The sequence below is a fragment of the Schistocerca nitens genome, chromosome 1 (genome assembly GCF_023898315.1).
Source record: "Schistocerca nitens isolate TAMUIC-IGC-003100 chromosome 1, iqSchNite1.1, whole genome shotgun sequence".
NCBI lineage: Eukaryota > Metazoa > Arthropoda > Insecta > Orthoptera > Acrididae > Schistocerca > Schistocerca nitens.
In genome coordinates this window covers 1,131,102,343-1,131,124,518 of record NC_064614.1, presented here as the reverse complement: position 1 = coordinate 1,131,124,518, position 22,176 = coordinate 1,131,102,343, and positions in this window count along the sequence as shown.

The window sequence follows — 22,176 nt, the reverse complement described above, 5'->3', positions numbered from 1 at the left end:
AACATATTATAAATGCAAATTATATTTGAGGATAACAGTATTCCTCATCATAGTGAATGTAGCTTAGTACTAGAACAGAAAAAATTCTATGAAACTACACAAAGACAGGAAGAAAACAAATACACAAGGGTACACAAATACATAGTGGGATAACACAAAAGGAAAGGACAGGGTTTGTTTCCAGTGTATCATTTGGTACTGCAGTCCAACGCAAAACTTCATTCTGTAGATCTTTCGTCTTATTTGAACCTTTGCTTCCACCAAAAAAAATCATATCCAAGCATGCTTTCTGTATTTATTTCACATATTTCTTAACTCATTATTTATTTCCAAGAAAATCCTACCTATATCTGTTGTCCCTAAACCCTACTTTTTTCGGTTCATATCCTCTTTCAAAATACCTTTTTTTTTTTTGGCCAAAGCATTTTCTTTAAGCTTCTCAATGCATTTCTTCCAATCCATCATAGTTAGTTTCTTATATAGTCTACCCCCTCTTAAGCTAACTTAAATCTACTGAGCTCAGATGCTAAACTAAGGGACGAGGCAATGCAGCATCACATAAAACAATTAATATAAACAGCAATGAAAAAAAGCGCAGATTTGCGAAGCAAGCAGCATTAAGAAATTAGCAAAGCAATTGTAATATTACAACTAATCTAAGGCACTGTGCAGCAACAATAAAAATAAATCATTAGTAAAACTGGCTTAACAGAATAATACAAAGTCAAATTCAATAACACTATGCCTGGCAAACAGCAGCAACTTATACCTAAACATGACATAGCTCAAGCAGAAAAAATATTACAGTAAAAATGGCCATGTTTAAAACTTATGTCACATCTTAACACTAGAGTGATGCATCACAAAAACTTACTCTACAAAAAAAATTTACCAAGTAGTTGAAAAGAAAATTATGTATGCAGTTCCTGTTATTAGTCCCTTCTTATTGTTCTTTCCATTCCAAGAGCTCCTTTTTCGAAGAATGTGGGTCATAAAATAATTATTTAGTAGTCTGTTGACAGAAAGTGTTCACATTAGCAAATGAATGTTTTTTTTTATAAAACCCATGCTGCAACACAGCTGGAAACTAGATATCAAATGAAATAAGCAACTATGTACGAAGCAAAGCATAAGAACATCGTTCAATAGCCATGTGGCATTTCATAAGTAGTAAAAAAATATCTCATCTAGAAAGACAGTAGTCATAATCAGGTGTGTAGACAAACTATTTCTTGTCATTTCATTAGGCATTTCAGTAAATATCAGAAAGTACGATATGTTTCCAAGTAATGAGCGTGTCGCATTTGCGATGCTTTCTACAAAGGAACGTCAATAGCGAGGATAATGGCCTCCCTCCCTTTTTTTTTTCTTCTTCTTCTCCACCTGCGCCACACACTAATGGCTTTTTCTCAAGGCGGCTGGCACACCTGGCCGCTCACAACGAATTACTTCACGGTCACTTACCTTTCTTAACGAAATATTTACGACAGCAGTTTTCGCTACAGCGACAGTCTCATATAAAAATTTCATAGGTCAAGAATTTGCGTTACAAATCTGTAGAAACAAAATCGTATGAATATAACAGTGTCCGAAAAATTTTCGTAGGCATTGTGGTACATTCACACATTTACACACATTTCATAACTCTTAAAGTACGATTCTTGGATTCCAACATCCTTTTTCCCTAACCACTACTCATTATTCCTTACTTTATTACACATATACATATTCGTCGACACGTCTTCAATATTTCATCTTAGAAATCTGTAGCATAATCAAATTCCTCATATACGGTAGCATCATCTTATTGATCATAAACATATCTCAACAGCATAATACACATCGTCGTTGTAAAAATAACATCATAACACCTCAGTCAAATCTCTCAATCGTCGTAGCTTTCTGCAATAATATCAAAACCTAAAAAAAAATTCTCTGCTCATTTCAATGGTGTCATCTACCTCAAACGTACTTTAAAAATTATGATCCCATACCAAATACATCATTCAAAGCTCTCATAGTATCACAATGGTTCCAAAAAAAATATGAACAGTTCAAAAAGTACAGACAAAATACAATTTCATAAGTGTGAAGTTATCCAACTGTGTAATTACGTAAACATCTGTCACTGATGTAGTAAAAAAAAATGTTTATCTCTCAGTTACATGATCAGATAGCTGTGTAATTTGTGTGTTAGAGAAATATGGTACCGATGTGTAAAGTTGTATAAGTAAATACCATATTAGCTAGGGCTCCTTGTGCTCGCCAAACACATGGTACACAAAGTAAGCGTATACCCCCCTGAGGATTAATGTAATTATACCCTCAGGTGTTACAGATTACAGCAATGGAATGAAATGTATCACGGAAAACCTTCTTTGCAATTCAAAAATCTTGAAAAATAAATGGCTTAAGTACAAAATTAATCTCTCAAATGCATGTCCTGTAGCGCTAAATGTGCGTCTTGCTGTAAGATAATTATGTGGAAGTGTCGTAGTTATCGTCCTCCGAAAGCTAAGTTCTGCAGAAATCAATGTACTTACCTCATGATACACAAAAGTGAAATGCTTTGCATATAGATATCTTAGTTATTACGCTTATTGCCGTGGTGAGGAAAGTACTGTGCTGTAACGTATTGTTGTGCCACGAAAAAGGCTGTCTCATTGTTGCTATACCACAAAAGTTACTACTAAAACATGTTTTTCTTTACAGAAGAATTCAGAAAACTGTGCAGATATAAAACAGATACACCGCAAAATCAACATTGTAAATTGTCACTCATTAGTAGCGTCGTGATAAAAATCGTGTAGCTGTCACATAAACTAACCTCTGTGTCATCTGGTATCTCTCAGAAAGCACTTTAAATTTAGAATGTATTTTCAAATAAACCAAAATGTTGCATTAAAATCTCATTAACAGTACTGGTCAATGTTCTAAGTATGTGAGCCTTATAGTCGTTACATAATCGTGCAACAAACAAGCAAGAATGCACACACAATAACACTGTGTCGTCTGTTCACTATAAGAATACATTCGTAACTACTGTGTAAATATGTATCCTAGGTTCTAGATTGAATAATTAACTTCAAACACTGTTGCATGTTAACAGTTTCTAAGTCTATCAAAGCATACTAGTAATGTAAAGTGAAAAATTTTATGGTAAAGACTAAGTTAAAAAGCAGATCATCTCTCAATAACGGTTTTATATGTGAAGTGTGGTGAAATCCTTTACTCTTCATAGTACGCAGAGTTTCAACCTGAACGCAATTACCGTGCGGTATACGTCGGTAAAGAATACTGGAATTTTTCTCAAGGTTAGCGCTATGTTATTTTTCTCGGAGCCAGCCGGCGCAGGTGTCTGCATGCGGTGCGGGTCATTGTCTGCTTCTCCGTTGGCGCGTGTCGTTAATGGGATTCGGAGACCTAACTTCTACAAATTCGCCTTGCCGAGAGGGCCCAGCTCTGTTATAATCCCGCCAGTTCTGATGAAATTCAGGTCTGTCGTTATGTCGGTAGTTTACATAGTTTCTTGTTTGTCGGTCATGTGGTGGAGAATTTCTCCCGGAATCGTAACTGCGCGCTGAACTGTTGCGTCTGAAAGTATTCTGTTTCCCTTGATAATAATAGTTCTGGTTACCATATTGTCTGTTTCTAAGGTAATCTCTGTGATAGTCATTACCGCGGAAAGGTGATCTTTCCCTGTAATTATTACTACTCTGCCAACGGTTGTCATACAGGTGGTGTCTGTTTTGGTCACGATTTGTGTTGTGAGAATAGCCTTGTCGCGTCCAGTTATTATTTCTTTCATCGCGGAATTGTGACAGATGTGGCCTGTAACTGTTATGCTCCTGTTCTCGCGTTCCGCGATTGTCAGTGTCAATTTCCAGTTCTTGTAACAGTCCCTGAAAAGCCTCAATGTCTTCTTTGCAACGTCCTGCTAAAATAATATGTCGTAAATGTTCAGGTAATTTGATTAAGCAAATGCGGATGAGTTCTGAGGGGCTATATGGGTTTGACAGGTACTGATTCTTGTGCAACATGTCTTCAAAATATTTCACAAGACAGGAAAATTCAGATTGTTCGAAATGTTTCATCATTATGATGCTATGTTTTACTCGGTCTTGTGTAGCTTGAGACCAATATGCTGAGAGGAAGGCATGGTAAAATTCTCCTTCACTATGACAATCGTGAATGACCGAACGCATTCTTACAGCTGGTTCATTCTCTAAATAGCCACACATAAATTCTAATCTGTGTTCTAACGACCAGTTGGGGGGAAAACAATGAGAGAATTGATGGAGCCACGCTTGTGGATGAATGTCGTTGGCAGAATTTTTAAACGTTTTGAATTTACGTGTAGTAATGAACAACTTATAGTCAAAGTCATCGTGTCGGTGAGTAGCATATCGGTCATTGTTAGGTCGTGTCGGCCGTTCCATCTCAAAATTCGGTGCACATTGCCAATTTCTTTCATAACTTCCGAAATGCCCTGTGTTCTTATTTTGTGGCTGTTCCATATTTCCAAGTCCCTCTTCCCGTATTGGGGCGCGAGTGTCCTCTGAAATACGTAATTCTTGTACTACTTGTGCCAACTGATCTTGCACTTCCCGGATTTCTCTTTTGTACTGTGTATTGATTTGATTTTGATTTTGTTTGAATTTTCTAATTTGTTCATACTCTTCAGTGTCAGTGAAGGCTACAGATGTTGTGTCATTCAGATCATCATCTACCTTTGTAGATAAGTTAGTGAACTGATCTGAAAGTTCGGCTACTTTATCCGATAGTGTACTTATTTCCTCAGTGTGTTTTTCTGAACCAAGTTTCAGAGTATCTACTGTGTCCTTTAAGTTTTCCTGAGTTTTTGCAAGTTGCGTAACCGAATCAGTAGATGCAACTGAGTCAAATTTAGCTTGCAAGGTCTCATGATTTTCATGAAGAGTAGTTTGCAGTTCTTTTATGGCTGCTTCGTGATTCTGTAATGCATTTGCATGCCGCGAAAAAATAGGTTGAAAATGCTCACAAATTTGTGTTTGTACGTCATTACAGGCTTTTTGACATTTCGATTCAATGTTATGTAACTCAGTAGTTAAATCTTCACGTGTTTGTTCAAGAGTTTGTTACAATGAGTCTAACTTTTGTAGCTGTTGCTGTGTTTGTCTCTGATTTTGTTCCATTTGTTTCTGATTTTGTTCAATTGTGTCTAATTTTTGAAGCTTTTGCTGTGTTTGTCCCATTTGCTGTATTAATTGTAATAACAATGCACTGGTGTCTGGAACATGTTCCTCAGTGCTTTTCGGCAGTGCATTTGCACCGGCAACATTCACATTTTGACAAGCAGAAAATGTGTCTTGACTTATTTGAGAAAACGGTGAGGACCCAAATCCTGAATCCACAGCATTTCCGAGATTGTTTCCTGTCATTTCGGATTCCTGAGGCGAGCTGTCGCCGACCGATCGATCGATAATGCTTCCCTGTTCTCTAATTGTTTCGCTGTCTACACCATTGTTTGCCACCCGCTCCATTTCCCTATGCACAGTTACCAAAAAAATGTTCAAATGTGTGTGAAATCTTATGGGACTTAACTGCTAAGGTCATCAGTCCCTAAGCTTACACACTACTTAACCTAAATTATCCTAAGACCAAACACTCACACCCATGCCCGAGGGAGGACTCGAACCTCCGCCGGGACCAGCCGCACAGTCCATGACTGCAACGCCTTAGACCGCTCAGCTAATCCCACGCGGCACAGTTACCAAATTACTACTTTGAATATTAGTTAATTCATTACACGGTGGCGCTAACACACTGCTTTCGTCTTCGCTGTCATTTCTCAATTTACTTTGGAGCCTAGTGTTACGTTTTTCACACGCCATTATTGTCACAGTATTTCACACGACAACACAGAAAAACATAATTTGAAGAGCAAAAATATGAGAACACATTAACATAACACTGAAAATAATATCTAGTTAATTGCAGCTGCGAAATACTTGGTGCAAATCTACATGCATGCCACAACTATTTTACTATACAACAATGAAAAACTACAACTACAATGGAGATTCTCTCTACAATTACGCGCTAGCAATAAACAAAATCTACACTAATTACACAAACTACAAGAAAAAAATCAGAAGATTCCAGTGAGGTATCCTAGGCTAAGGGTCGACATATGAAACTTCCCCTTTTGAACAATTAAACAGGACTGTGCTTAACCTGACACACAATATTTATAGCGCAACGCAATCTGACTTTCAAAATTCCCTACAAAAGAATGGCCCTGACTAACATTAAACTATACCTTTCACAAATCACTTACCTCACAAAAATCTTCGCTGCTCAAGCTACTGCAATACAGCGAGCGCCACTACTGCCAGCTAAATAAAAGATTCAAACTATGGAAGGCACTAACTACTGATAGGGATAGTTAGCAAATGAAAGATATTAATAGAGAACAAACAATGTATTTACCTTTATATCATCATTTATAAATGTAGCAGTTCATGACAAATTACAAAGCTCCGCCATCTCTCTCCCCACATCCACCACTGTTGGCGGCTCACCTCCAACTGCCCAATGCTACGCGCTGTTCACAGCCAGCTGCCTAACACTACAATGGCGAGTATTACAACAATGCAAAGCAGCCACAGACTGCACACAGCACAGCCAGTGATTTTTTATGCAGAGGTGGCGTTACCAATAAAAAAACCTAAACAGCCTACTTACACACTTCGCGGTGCATCTGTCACTGAACCCGTACTTCGAAATTTGTTTATCAAATCTCGCACAGTATCGCGATGTGGGAGTTTTGTCTCCGGGAAAACTGAATTAAATGTTTGACGAAATGAAACTGTGTATTTACCGCCAGCTTTGAACACTTGTTCGACAAAAAACACACGTTCTTCAATGGTTAGTATTTTAACAGTGACAAAAACGAAACAAACGAACAAGGCAACTAAACTTAAACGTTCACGTCAACACGTAACGACACACACCAACGATACTACTGACGCTGGCTGAGATAAACGAAACAGTGGAATGTTGGGAGAGTCCTCTTGAAGGGAAGTAACCCAGGCAGGCGAACAATCATACGGCACGCGCGGCTAACAATCATACGGCACTGCGGAGAGACTTTTTGAACACCCCGTATCTTGCAGGATTTTCAGAAGTATTCTCGACAGTATTTTATAAATCCATTATCTACCTTGTCTACATATTCCCATGGTGAAAACAGATGTGCAGGTTATTTCACTGAAAGATCGTTAGTTAATCTCCTGTTGAGACAAAACGTTATCTCGTTTGCAATATATGTCCGTGACTCTGAGTGACTGGCAGAGAGTCCATCGCTTTGGATACGAAGGATGTAAACATGTGATTCTCTTTAAATTGAGAATTTGGAACACGTTCTACTTACGGAATACTTGCATAGTTCATTCGTAATTTTTATCATCGTTTGTGGCATGTCTCAGTAAACGAGGTCGAAGTTTATCCCAGAGGCGTCTGCATTGTTTGGAACACTTGACTTTATGAAATTCACGTACGGTAAGATATGGCTAATATATTTAATTTATAGATTTCTGTTACATGTCTTGGCGTTATTATTAACTATGTTGGAATGAGTAAAGAAAAAATGAAAATCGAGGAAAATCAGTTTTCAGGTCACCCTGTCAATGTTTAGATCACACTCGAGTTTTTAAATTGCACAGCAGAACTGACAACGTTTTTTGTACTAGTTTTCAGATTGCTCGTTATGTTTCTCTCCATAGATCTGGGGCATCTGATGTTATAGAGTTCTTTGGTCGCAGAATCGGAAAGTGTTTTCTTTCGCCTTATATTGATCCTTCGTTTCTTGTCTAATCACAAGATGACGCCCAGCAAATACGAGCATCCTTGGCCAGGACGCTCAGGTAACCGCCGTTGGACATTCAGTTTAGGTGGAAATCACTAGCCGGCCGGAGTGGCCGTGCGGTTCTAGGCGCTACAGTCTGGAACCGAGCGACCGCTGCGGTCGCAGGTTCGAATCCTGCCTCGGGCATGGATGTGTGTCATGTCCTTAGGTTAGTTAGGCTTAATTAGTTCTAAGTTCTAGGCGACTGATGACCTCAGAAGTTAAGTAGCATAGTGCTCAGAGCCATTTGAACCATTTGGAAATCATTGTCGTGTAGTGATAACGTCTGCAATAATCAACACTGGCGGACGTACGTATCAAGTGAATCCGTTCTTTGGCGACTGAGAGCTATTAGAATATGATCCTCTGACCTTTTCATCTCTCAAATGCTAGTTTCACTAGCCGTTCGTTTCTTAACCCTAGAACAGTTAAGGGAGGAAGATGTTATATTGTTACTAATCCATTGTAAATTTTACTAATCCATATTTTATTCAAAGTAAGTTATAATCTATAATTTATGCACTAGTTCATTACATTTTTAAGGTCTCCAATGGTATGTCACATATGAGAACAAAATAAACACAAAATTTCCTGTTTTACATCCTAACAATACTAGATTGGCGGGCACCGGGAATTGGTACCAACAGTAATCGTAAATTTGAGGAGGGTTTGTAATCTAGGATTACTAGTGAAGGCAACAGTCCGCCCCTGGTAGCTGAGTGGTCAGCGCCACAGAATGTAAATCCTCCAGGCCCGGGTTCGATTCCCGGCTGGGTCGGAGATTTTCTCCACTCAGGGACTGGGTGTTGTGTTGTCCTAATCATCATTTCATCCCCATCGACACGCAAGTCGCCGAAGGGGCGTCGAATCGAAAGACTTGCACCCGGCGAACGGTCTGCCAGACGGGAGGCCCTAGTCACGCGACATTTACGTTTATACTGAAGACAACTAGGGAGAATAGTACTTACTCGTTGTTTTAAGGGAGATGACAAACATCTGACCATAATTTTACGGTAGGTTTAAGGGAGACTTAGTCGCAATAAATTTCAACTGCACAACTACATCTCATTTTCTTATAATGGATGACAATGGAGACTTAAGTATTTGAAAATTTGGCACACGTGGCTTACATTTACTCTATTATGTCACACGGGTATTTTTATAAACCGAGAGAAAGTTTTTAGAATGCAAAAAAATGTTCAAATGTGTGTGAAATCTTATGGGACGTAACTGCTAAGGTCATCAGTCCCTAAGCTTACACACTACTTAACCTAAATTATCTTAAGGACAAACACATACCCACGCCCGAGGGTGGACTCGAACCTCCGCCGGGATCAGCCTTTAGAATGCAAAAACGTGTAATCAGATATAGTACAGTATAGTATAGTAAAGTGTAGTACTATGTAGTAGATACGATAACGGAAAGAAGACTACTCACGTCGGTATATTTCGTGTTTGCTGCCCTCTGTTTTCGATTGCTGCCAATTTAAGCAATCTGTCAGCTCTGGCCCTTTCGATGCGCTGCGAAATGTTGTTGTCATGTTTGATTCAATTGAGAAATAAATTATATAACAAGTTCGTTTACACATTTCGCGAGTCCTTGTTGTTTCTGTGTCTCATAGTTGCTGATCAGTTAGAGGCGAGAACATCCGTGGGTTGCCAGTGCTGACCGAGAAACAGGTTAATGTTCCCCCTCCCGGGACTCAACTGCAATCGTAGGCAATGTCATTGTTTCTTCGCTCCTCGTATTGCATGGAGCCAGACCATCTTCTTTCCATAGAAGCACGAACAGAAAAGAAAAATGTCGACGATAGTGATGGTTATTATACGAAATTTCTACGACACTTGTCGGTCCGAGAACTTTAATTAGCGACAGTACTTCACGGGATTAATATTTATAACAGTGATCGCTGCCGAAATATGTGGGGGAAATAAGCTGTCAATAAGGGATTACAAAAAAATTGCTCTAATACCGGAGATCTGGGGAAACACGGAGAGTTGGTCACCCGAAAGACAACAGTTATGTCATGTTTCAAATTTGTCGAGAGTCCTTCATTATTGCCGGCCGCGGTGGTCTCGCGGTTCTAGGCGCGCAGTCCGGAACCGTGCGACTGCTACGGTCGCAGGTTCGAATCCTGCCTCGGGCATGGATGTGTGTGATGTCGTTAGGTTAGTTAGGTTTAAGTAGTTCTAAGTTCTAGGGGACTAATGACCACAGCAGTTGAGTCCCATAGTGCTCAGAGCCAGCCTTCATTATTGATTGCCGCTGGGAACTGCAAGTTGGGTACCGAGAGCGTTATGTGGACCCAAGATGACGAAACTCGGTGCATCGCATACGTACACCGAGAGCGGTTGTCGCCTAGCCGTAGCACAGGTCCCAGAGATCGGCGGCGCGGCCGTCCAACAGGTTCTGCGGCCTTCGGAGGACGAGGAGTAAACAAGAGCCACACACTGGCCACGCCGCGACCTCCTGGCTGCTGGTCGAGCCAGCAAGTTCCTGGGTGTGCAGGATTCGCTCAACAGCCGGTGTTCTAACATTCTACGTAGTGTCTGTTTGTTCTATATCGTGTCTCCCTACCACTTTCGCGCAACGACGCTCTGAGCGTGTTTTTTAGGGAATTGACTAGTTTGAACCTGGGACCTGTTGCTGGCAAGAAGACGCCAGACAACACATGACATGTAGAATTCAGAAGAGTTCAGTGAGACTAGCGACGATATAACCAAATACTTAATGATTTCAGCGTCAGCTCCACTGCACTCCCTGTAAAAGAATCTTAATACTAACTAAATTTAGTGGAAGGGCTTCAAGGCTTTCCTATTTTTAGTTAGCTGGTAAAATAAGGTCGGAAAAGCAGTTAAGTTTACCATTGGAAATTTTATTCTACTCACAAAACATTGTTTATAAATTGTACTATTGATAAAAGGAAATGTTTTAATACAGGATGATAAAAACCAACTGCGTTCAACCCTGAATGGGTTTCCAAGTTCTACAATGGATCGAAGGATGACCTATGCCATATCACATCTATAATCTAGGTTTAAATTAAGTTTCACAAGAGAGAAAACTATCAAAATGGTCTACAGTGACCCTCAATTATCTTTAATTACTTATCTAACTTGTCGTAAATTACAGTGGCTGATGTGGCTTCTCAATAACTATATAACAGAAAAATCATCGCGTTTCAGATTTTTACTTCAAGTGGCAAATGTGAACACCATGAGCTTTAATTGACGATCGACACTAGTATTACGCAAAAAGGGGGTGTAACAGATGAGACTTCTGCAGTTCTGAGTGAAGCTTTATGCGCTGTTATGCGGCATCGCGTGCGTTCATTACCTTGTCGGTGTTCGTCAGGGGGCAGCGGACAGCACAGCTCCGCTCACCTCGCCGTCTAGGAAGCAACTCTCTCCTAACTTCTCCTTACTACAATTTACCGAAGTTGGTTTAAAAAAACTATCTGGCTGTGTTTTCATCTGACCAATCAGGGTCTCAATGTTAACCTTAAGCTCCGCCTACAAAAATTCTGTCTATCCAATGAGAAACGTTATACTTTTCGTGGTGGGGCAATGTTTTTAAAGTTTGTAACGTAACAGAGACGCGAAAAAGTCTCACGCTAAAACTTGCAGCTGGTGTGGTCCTTTTAGTGTTATCGTAAGATCTATACTGTTCTTTTGGAGGGCTCTATCTCTTAACATGGGCTGGGGGGTGGTCCTGACGTAACAGAGACGCGAAAAAGTCTCACGCTAAAACTTGCGGCTGGGGGGTGGTCCTTTTTGTGTTATCGTAAGATCTATACTGTTCTTCTGGAGGGCTCTAGCTTTTAACATGGGCTGGGGGGTGGTCCTAGCGGTTAGCTGGCGACATGGGTGTCCGTCCCTTATCGTAGGGCCTTCAGCTTAACACGGTTCTGCTCTCGGCTTCTGTTCTCGTTTCTCCCCTCGGAACTGCGTCTGTCTCACGGTGGGAAGGTATGACATGCATTTAGGCCTTCTTGTGTTAGTCTGTGGTATTCAATTTGCTCACTCGTTACTCGTATTACTTTGGTTAATTTAATGTCACGATTTATTCGGAACTATGTGACGTGCTACTGGATTGCTTATCATGTCAGGGTTTTCATGGAACGTGTTGGATTTGCCTGACACCTTACAGTGTATGTAATAAAGCACATAGGGATTGGAACAACGCCCCTTCTCTCGCGCTGTTGTGTGTAACACCCAGTGTTCCATCATACTTGGCGTTTCCCCGTTTTTCACAGTCTGAAATCGGATAATTCAATTTTTTGGACGCTATGTCATATACATACCAAATTTGGTTGAATTTGTTCCCAGAGTTCCAGGGTTATGCTTACAAGTCCACCCCCTCTCCATAAATAAGGGCGCTAGAGGTATCAAACCCCCATCGTCCTCCGCAACGTTTTTCCAAGATAGTAAGCCGTATGTGTACCTAGTTTGGTTGAAATTTCTCCACGAATTTCAGTATGTTATCCCTTCCCTCCCTGTATGTGTCCCGATTCATAGTAATGCTAAGGGTGTCCTTGTCCCACAGTATTATTTCCATGTCTACCAGGGCTATTCTTTGTGTTGCACGCTTTATACCACCAACCCGAATCCTAGGAGTTACATGTCATCAGGGATGTTACCAATCAGCCCCACAACCCAAAAATTGCGCATTCAAAACTAATATCGTTAGTTTTCAATAACATTAGTGTCCGCCCTCGGTAGCTGAGTGACCAGAGCGACAGAATGTCAATCCTAAGGGCCCAGATTCTATTCCCGGTTGGGTCGAAGATTTTCTCCCGTCAGGTAGTAGGTGTTATGTTGTCTTAATCATCGTCATTTCATCCCCATCGACGCGCAAGTCGCCGAAGTGGCGTCATATCGAAAGACTTGCAGCCGGTGAACGATCTATCTGACGGCAGGCCCTAGCCACACGACAATAATTTCAGTCATACCTTTCACACCTTCATCTCGCCCCTAGGCGTGCTAGGGATGCCTGACCCTAACAGTATCTTCCTGTCAGATAGTAACCATGTATGATTCACATTTGGTCTAAGTTGCTTTAGGCACTCCAGTGTAGAAGTTACATGTCCAATCCCTCACCCATAAACAGGGCTGCTATGAATGTATTGCCCCCACAGTATTTTATCTAGATAACAACCCATATTTCTACTACTTTTTTTCCTCCAACTTCTCTAGAGTCATGCTTACACCCACTTCCATCTCAAATACAGCCCCGTTTCTAGAAGTGCTAGGAATACTCTAGCCCAACAGTATTTTTTTTCGTAAAAAAAGTTATTTGTGAACCAAAGTCAGTTTCAATTACTCCAAGCGAGCGAGAATAACGTTCAGCAGGCCCCCGACTTTCAAGACAGTTTCGATACAGGCCGTAGTATTCCCAATGCCCGACTTCAGTTGGTAAGAGATGATGGTAGGGTTTGAGTGTGGCCACGAAGCCATGCACGCAAGTTGTCAACAAGGCACTGTGCAAGTTGGTGGTGGCTCCATAATGGTGTGGGCTATGTTTACATTTGTAGACTTAGAGAAAGCTTTTGACAATGTTGACTGGAATATTCTCTTTCAAATTCTGTCGGTGGCTGGGGCAAAATACAGGGAACGAAAGGCTATTTACAATTTGTACAGAAATAAATGGCAGTTATAAGAGTCAAGGGGCATGAAAGGGGAGCAGTAGTTGGGAAGGGAGTGAGACAGGGTTGTAGCCTATTCCTGATGTTATTCAATCTGTATATTGAGCAAGCGGTAAGGGAAACAAAAGAAAAATTTGGAGTAGGTATTAAAATCTATGGAGAAGAAATAAAAACTTTGAGGTTCGCCGATGACATTGTAATTCTGTTAGAGACAGCAAAGGACTTGGAAGAGGAGCTGAACGGAATGGACAGTGTCTTGAAAGAAGTATATAAGATGAACATCAACAAAAGCAAAACGAGGTTAATGGAATGTAGTCGAATTAAGTCGGGTGATGCTGAGGGAATTAGATTAGGAAATGAGACACTTAAAGTAGTAAAGGAGTTTTGCTATTTGGGGAGCAAAATAACTGATGATGGTCGAAGTAGAGAGGATATACAATGTAGACTGGCAATGGCAAGGAAAGCGTTTCTGAAGAAGAGAAATTTGTTAACATCGAGTATAGATTTAAGTGTCAGGAAGACTTTTCTGAAAGTATTTGTATGGAGTGTGGCCATGTATGGAAGTGAAACATGGACGATAAATAGTTTGGGCAAGAAGAGAATAGAGGCTTTCGAAATGTGGTGCTACAGAAGAATGCTGAATATTAGATGGGTAGATCACATAACTAATGAGGAGGTATTGAACAGAATTGGGGAGAAGAGGAGTTTGTTGCACAACTTGACTAGAAGTAGGGATCGGTTGGTAGAACATGTTCTGAGGCATCAAGGGATCACCAATTTAGTATTGGAAGGCAGGATGGAGGGTAAAAATCGTAGAGTGAGGCCAAGAGATGAATACACTAAGCAGATTCAGAAGGATGTAGGCTGCAGTAGGTACTGGGAGATGAAGAAGCTTGCACAGGATAGAGTAGCATGGAGAGCTGCATCAAACCAGTCTCTGGACTGAAGACCACAACAACAACATGTTTACATGAAATGGCCTTGACTCTCTGTCTCAACCGACCAATCATTAACTGGAAATGGTTATGTTCGGCATTTGAAGCCAAACAGCGATGGAATTTTTAGGGATAACAATACGTCTTATCAGCAGACCACAACTGTTCACGATTTAAATAACATTCTGGACAATTCGAGCGAATTATTTGGCGACCCTAATCGCCTGACATTAATCCCATTGAACGTTTACGGGAAATAATCGAGAGGTCAGTTGGTGCAGAAAACCCTGCACTGGCAGCACTTTCGCAGTTATGGAGGGCCATAGAGGAAGCACCACTCAATTTTTCTGCACGAGGCTTCCAACGGCTAGTTGAGTCCATGCCACGTCGATCTGGTACACTACACCACGGAAAAGGAGGTCAGACGCGATATTCAATGGTCCGACTGGTCTTTGATGCAGAATTGTCTGCGATCTTGCGGCCACTGGATCATATGAGACGCTCTTCCTGTCCTAAATTCCTTGTCTGTTCCGATTCACTAAGTGCCATTCACTCATCGCATCGCTTCTATTCAGCAGTTAAAATAGTCCATACCATCGAGGATGCTCTCCTCCAACTACAACGAATGGGAAAGGAGGTGGCTTTCTGATGAGTTCCAGGGCACGTAGGCATTGCTGGGAACGAAAGGGCAGACCTCGCAATCAAGGAGGCGTGTCTCGATCCGCAGGTATTTCAGTGTGCCATCCCCCTGCACGCACTCACCTCGCTGTTGAGCTCGCGAGTCATACATCGGTGGGAGAACGAGTGCCTGGAAATAACTGACAATAAGCTCCGTTTAGTCAAGCCCACAACGCGTGTGTGGTGTACTTCCTTCCAGCCACGTAGACGGGACGAGGTTCTCCTCACTCGGCTTCCGATAGGCCACAGTCCTATAACGCATGTCATCCTGCTCCAGCGAGAGGACCCTCCAATGTGTGGTACTTGTGGCGTCCAGGTCACTGTGCGCCACAGTTTATTGGACTGCGTTTTATTTTCTGACCAGCGGGCCGAGGCTGACTAGCCGGCGGATCTGCCATCTCTTTTATGAATACTCAAACAAATGTGGTTAAATTTTTAGTTCTGTGACTTATCCTATGGTTTTACCAACATTTTAGGGAGAGGGTCTTAATTTGTTCACAAGGTGACTGGCTCGCCCATATTTTACGTAAGTAGCCAGCCAGTGAAAATTTTCTGTGGCATCCTTGACGCTCCTTTCTCGTTTTCCTTACGTTTTATTTTCTTATACAGCAGTTTTCATCTTTTCCCGCTTTCATTGCGTGTATGCTTCCATTTTACTAAATTTTGTCCTCATTCTTTTCTTTTAATGTGTGTCAGGGTGATGACCTCGACGTTGAGCGCCCGTAAGCCCCAACACACACACACACACACACACACACACACACACTTTTGTCACCTCACTGTAAATGTCGTATAGTATTCTTGGCTAGAAGACCTATTAGACGTCACGAATCGAAAAGACTGCCTTTACGTGTGCCCGTGGGCACCCATCCTTTGTGCAGCAAGATTACTGTGTGTGAAGTGTGTTTCCTTAGTAAAGCTGACTGGCTGAGTGTCGAGTTAGTGTTGTTATGGTGGTGAAAAAGAAGGGAGAGTGTGAAACCCGGAGCGAGCACATAGCATAGTTTTGAACAGCACCGAGAGGGTTACCGTGCTTGATGTCCTCATCCGGTGGACGGATCACCACAAACACTGTCAATTCCCTCCCTCAGTGAGACGCTGTAGGGAGCCTTGGAATTTAACCTGGGACAGTGACACAAAATCAGAAACTTCACGCTACTAGCTCTCCTCCCTGTGCAGGCCTAATACCGACGGTGAATTTCATTCGCAGCCAAAATCCGAACAGGTTATTGCCGAGTGGAGGGCTTCCGATCAGAGTGCATTACCAGTCTCTGCTACTTCGATGTTCTGTGACGGCGTTTCTAGCCCTCGGTTCCTAATCGTAATTTGCTCCTCAAGGCACACAAGGTTCCAACTGAAACTTCCTGGAAGACAGTTTTTAATCTGCCAGGAAGTTCATATCAGCGCACACTCCGCTGCAGAGTGAAAATTTCATTCTAAAGTCCCCACTGTTTGTCGGTTTCGTTTTGTTACATCCTGAATATAAATTATAAACGATCTAGTGTATAATGCTGGAAGTTCGCGAATGATCTTGTGGTACGCCCTACTGAACCAGAACATCATGACCATCTGCTTAATAGAGTGTTGGTCAACCTGTTGAACGCTTTACAACAGCGATACAGCGGAAACCACTGTAGTATTGGGCTGGCCTTGAGTCTAGGACAGTTTTCATGCTGGACGATGCCATTACCACCGGGGAAGACATCAAGCATGAAGAGACGCAGGTACTCCGCGATAATGTTGACGTAGTCCACAGCTGTCTTGGTGCATTCGATTACTGCCACACGTTCCATGGAAGCCCAGGTGACTGCCCCCACTGGCATAACACTGTCCCCACCGGCCTGCGTGGACGTTTTGAGTAGCCATCCTCCTGGATGACTGCATATTCAAGCACGATCATCGTCTTGGAGTATACACTGACCAGGCAAAATACACTCCTGGAAATGGAAAAAAGAACACATTGACACCGGTGTGTCAGACCCACCATACTTGCTCCGGACACTGCGAGAGGGCTGTACAAGCAATGATCACACGCACGGCACAGCGGACACACCAGGACCCGCGGTGTTGGCCGTCGAATGGCGCTAGCTGCGCAGCATTTGTGCACCGCCGCCGTCAGTGTCAGCCAGTTTGCCGTGGCATACGGAGCTCCATCGCAGTCTTTAACACTGGTAGCATGCCGCGACAGCGTGGACGTGAACCGTATGTGCAGTTGACGGACTTTGAGCGAGGGCGTATAGTGGGCATGCGGGAGGCCGGGTGGATGTACCGCCGAATTGCTCAACACGTGGGGCGTGAGGTCTCCACAGTACATCGATGTTGTCGCCAGTGGTCGGCGGAAGGTGCACGTGCCCGTCGACCTGGGACCGGACCGCAGCGACGCACGGATGTACGCCAAGACCGTAGGATCCTACGCAGTGCCGTAGGGGACCGCACCGCCACTTCCCAGCAAATTAGGGACACTGTTGCTCCTGGGGTATCGGCGAGGACCATTCGCAACCGTCTCCATGAAGCTGGGCTACGGTCCCGCACACCGTTAGGCCGTCTTCCGCTCACGCCCCAACATCGTGCAGCCCGCCTCCAGTGGTGTCGCGACAGGCGTGAATGGAGGGACGAATGGAGACGTGTCGTCTTCAGCGATGAGAGTCGCTTCTGCCTTGGTGCCAATGATGGTCGTATGCGTGTTTGGCGCCGTGCAGGTGAGCGCCACAATCAGGACTGCATACGACCGAGGCACACAGGGCCAACACCCGGCATCATGGTGTGGGGAGCGATCTCCTACACTGGCCGTACACCACTGGTGATCGTCGAGGGGACACTGAATAGTGCACGGTACATCCAAACCGTCATCGAACCCATCGTTCTACCATTCCTAGACCGGCAAGGGAACTTGCTGTTCCAACAGGACAATGCACGTCCGCATGTATCCCGTGCCACCCAACGTGCTCTAGAAGGTGTAAGTCAACTACTCTGGCCAGCAAGATCTCCGGATCTGTCCCCCATTGAGCATGTTTGGGACTGGATGAAGCGTCGTGTCACGCGGTCTGCACGTCCAGCACGAACGCTGGTCCAACTGAGGCGCCAGGTGGAAATGGCATGGCAAGCCGTTCCACAGGACTACATCCAGCATCTCTACGATCGTCTCCATGGGAGAATAGCAGCCTGCATTGCTGCGAACGGTGGATATACACTGTACTAGTGCCGACATTGTGCATGCTCTGTTGCCTGTGTCTATGTGCCTGTGGTTCTGTCAGTGTGATCATGTGATGTATCTGACCCCAGGAATGTGTCAATAAAGTTTCCCCTTCCTGGGACAATGAATTCACGGTGTTCTTATTTCAATTTCCAGGAGTGTATTATGACCACTGACCTGCTACCGATGTAAACCCATCCTGGCGGTACCAACGTCACCTGGCGAGGAAAGACTGCTAGTCAGACATACGCACGGTGCCATGTGGTATGAGTGACCATGATGTCCGTGTGTACGAGGTGCATTCAAGTTCTAAGGCCTCCGATTTTTTTTCTAACTAACTACTCACCCGAAATCGATGAAACTGGCGTTACTTCTCGACGTAACCGCCTTGCAGACGTACACATTTTTCACAACGCTGACGCCATGATTCCATGGCAGCGCCGAAGGCTTCTTTAGGAGTCTGTTTTGACCATTGGAAAATCGCTGAGGCAATAGCAGCATGGCTGGTGAATGTGCGGCCACGGAGAGTGTCTGAAAGAGCCAAAAGTCACTAGGAGCCAGGTCAGGTGAGTAGGGAGCATGAGGAATCACTTCAAAGTTGTTATCACGAAGAAACTGTTGCGTTGTCTTGGTGAAACAGCACACACGCAGCCCTTCCCGGACGTTTTTGTTGCAGTTCAGGAAGGAATTTGTTCTTCAAAACATTTTCGTAGGATGCACCTGTTACCGTAGTGCCCTTTGGAACGCAATGGGTAAGGATTATGCCCTCGCTGTCCCAGAACATGGGCACCATCATTTTTTCAGCACTGGCGGTTACCCGAAATTTATTTGGTGGCAGTGAATCTGTGTGATTCCATTGAGCTGACTGGCGCTTTGTTTCTGGATTGAAAAATGGCATCCACGTCTCATCCATTGTCACAACCGACGAAAAGAAAGTCCCATTCATGCTGTCGTTGCGCGTCAACATTGCTCGGCAACATGCCACATGGACAGCCGTGTGGTCGTCCGTCAGCATTCGTGGCACCCACCTGGATGACACTTTTCGCATTTTCAGGTCGTCATGCAGGATTGTGTGCACAGAACCCACAGAAATGCCACCTCTGGAGGCGATCTGTTCAACAGTCATTCGGCGATCCCCCAAAACAATTCTCTCCACTTTCTCGATCATGTCGTCAGACCGGCTTGTGCGAGCCCGAGGTTGTTTCGGTTTGTTGTCACACGATGTTCTGCCTCCATTAAACTGTCGCACCCACGAACGCACTTTCGACACATCCATAACTCCATCACCACATGTCTCCTTCAACTGTCGATGAATTTCAATTGGTTTCACACCACGCAAATTAAGAAAACGAATGATTGCACGCTGTTCAAGTAAGGAAAACGTCGCCATTTTAAGTATTTAAAACAGTTCTCATTCTTGCCGCTGGCGGTAAAATTCCATCTGCCGTACGGTGCTGCCATCTCTGGGACGTATTGACAATGAACGCGGCCTCATTTTAAAACAATGCGCATGTTTCTATCTCTTTCCAGTCTGGAGAAAAAAAATCGGAGGCCTTAGAACTTGAATGCACCTCGTAGAATGGGGAAGGCGTGCGATCTACCTGAGTCTGACTGAAGGCAGATTTTGATGGCCTGGAGGCTCGTATCGAGCATTTCGGAAACTACACGACTTCTCGGGTCTTTCAGGAGTGCTGTGGTGAGCGTCTTCTTGGCAAAACCGAGGTGAAACCACGTCCTGACGTCGTGGGATTGGGAGCCACCCCTCATTACAGATGTCGGACATCGTAGGCTGGGCAGACGGGTAAAATAGGACAGGCGGCGAACTGTGGTGGAACTAACATCAGACTTCGATGCTGGGCAGAGGACAACTGTGTCTGAACACACAGTGCACAGAAAATTCCTAACGATGGACCTCTGCAACTGATAACCCGTGCACGTGCCAATGTTAACACGACATCGGCATTTAGGACAGAAATGAGCATGTCACCATCAGCACTGGGCGTTGAGGCAGTGGCAGAGCGTTGCATGGTCTGATCCCCAACACCTTCATCATGACCATGGCAGGGCGTGAATCTATCGTCTTCCAACGGAACAGCTCCTTGACACGGTATGGGGACGAGCTGGCGGTTGCTCCACTACGCTCTGGCGAACATTAACGTGGGCATCCATGGGTCCAGTGGGGCTCGTGCAAGGAACCATGACGGGTAAGTAGTATTGAGCACTCGTTGCAGACTAAGTACACCCCTTCACAGCGATCTTGTTTCCTGACAGCAGTGGCCTTTTACATCAAGACTATGGCCATATCAAGATGTGCTGCCCCCCCCCCCCCCCCCCAACTTGCCAGATCTGAATCTATCGATCACATCTGATATATGACTGAACTTGACTTCAGAGCTCATCACTCCCTCCCCCCCCCCTCCCCTCACCCCACCCTCGGAGTTTACGGAAATTAGGTGACGTGTGTGTGTGTGTGTGTGTGTGTGTGTGTGTGTGTGTGTGTGTGAGCGCGCGCGGATACGATGCCACCTCTCTCCAGTGACCTACCAAGGTCCCATTATTTCCAGGTAACCATGCGTCACTGCTGTTATCAATGCCAGAGGTGGACACAGGGGCTGTTACATGATGATGGCTCTAAGCACTATGGGACTTAACAGCTGAGGTCATCAGTCCCCTAGAACGTTTTTTTTTTTTTTTTGGTCATCAGTCTACTGACTGGTTTGATGCGGCCCGCCACGAATTCCTTTCCTGTGCTAACCTCTTCATCTCAGAGTAGCACTTGCAACCTACGTCCTCAATTATTTGCTTGACGTATTCAAATCTCTGTCTTCCTCTACAGTTTTTGCCCTCTACAGCTCCCTCTGGTACCATGGAAGTCATTCCCTCGTGTCTTAGCAGATGTCCTATCATCCTGTCCCTTCTCCTTATCAGTGTTTTCCACATATTCCTTTCCTCTCCGATTCTGCGTAGAACCTCCTCATTCCTTACCTTATCAGTCCACCTAATTTTCAACATTCGTCTATAGCACCACATCTCAAATGCTTCGATTCTCTTCTGTTCCGGTTTTCCCACAGTCCATGTTTCACTACCATACAATGCTGTACTCCAGACGTACATCCTCAGAAATTTCTTCCTCAAATTAAGGCCGGTATTTGATATTAGTAGACTTCTCTTGGCCAGAAATGCCTTTTTTGCCATAGCGAGTCTGCTTTTGATGTCCTCCTTGCTCCGTCCGTCATTGGTTATTTTACTGCCTAGGTAGCAGAATTCTTTAACTTCATTGACTTCGTGACCGTCAATCCTTATGTTAAGTTTCTCGCCGTTCTCATTTCTACTACTTCTCATTACCTTCGTCTTTCTCCGATTTACTCTCAAACCGTACTGTGTACTCATTAGACTCTTCATTCCGTTCAGCAGATCATTTAATTCTTCTTCACTTTCACTCAGGATAGCGATGTCATCAGCGAATAGTATCATTGATATCCTTTCACCGTGTATTTTAATTCCACTCCTGAACCTTTCTTTTATTTCCATCATTGCTTCCTCGATGTACAGATTGAAGAGTAGGGGCGAAAGGCTACAGCCTTGTCTTACAGCCTTCTTAATACGAGCACTTCGTTCTTGATCGTCCACTCTTATTATTCCCTCTTGGTTGTTGTACATATTGTATATGACCCGTCTCTCCCTATAGCTTACCCCTACTTTTTTCAGAATCTCGAACAGCTTGCACCATTTTATATTGTCGAACGCTTTTTCCAGGTCGACAAATCCTATGAACGTGTCTTGATTTTTCTTTAGCCTTGCTTCCATTATTAGCCGTAATGTCAGAATTGCCTCTCT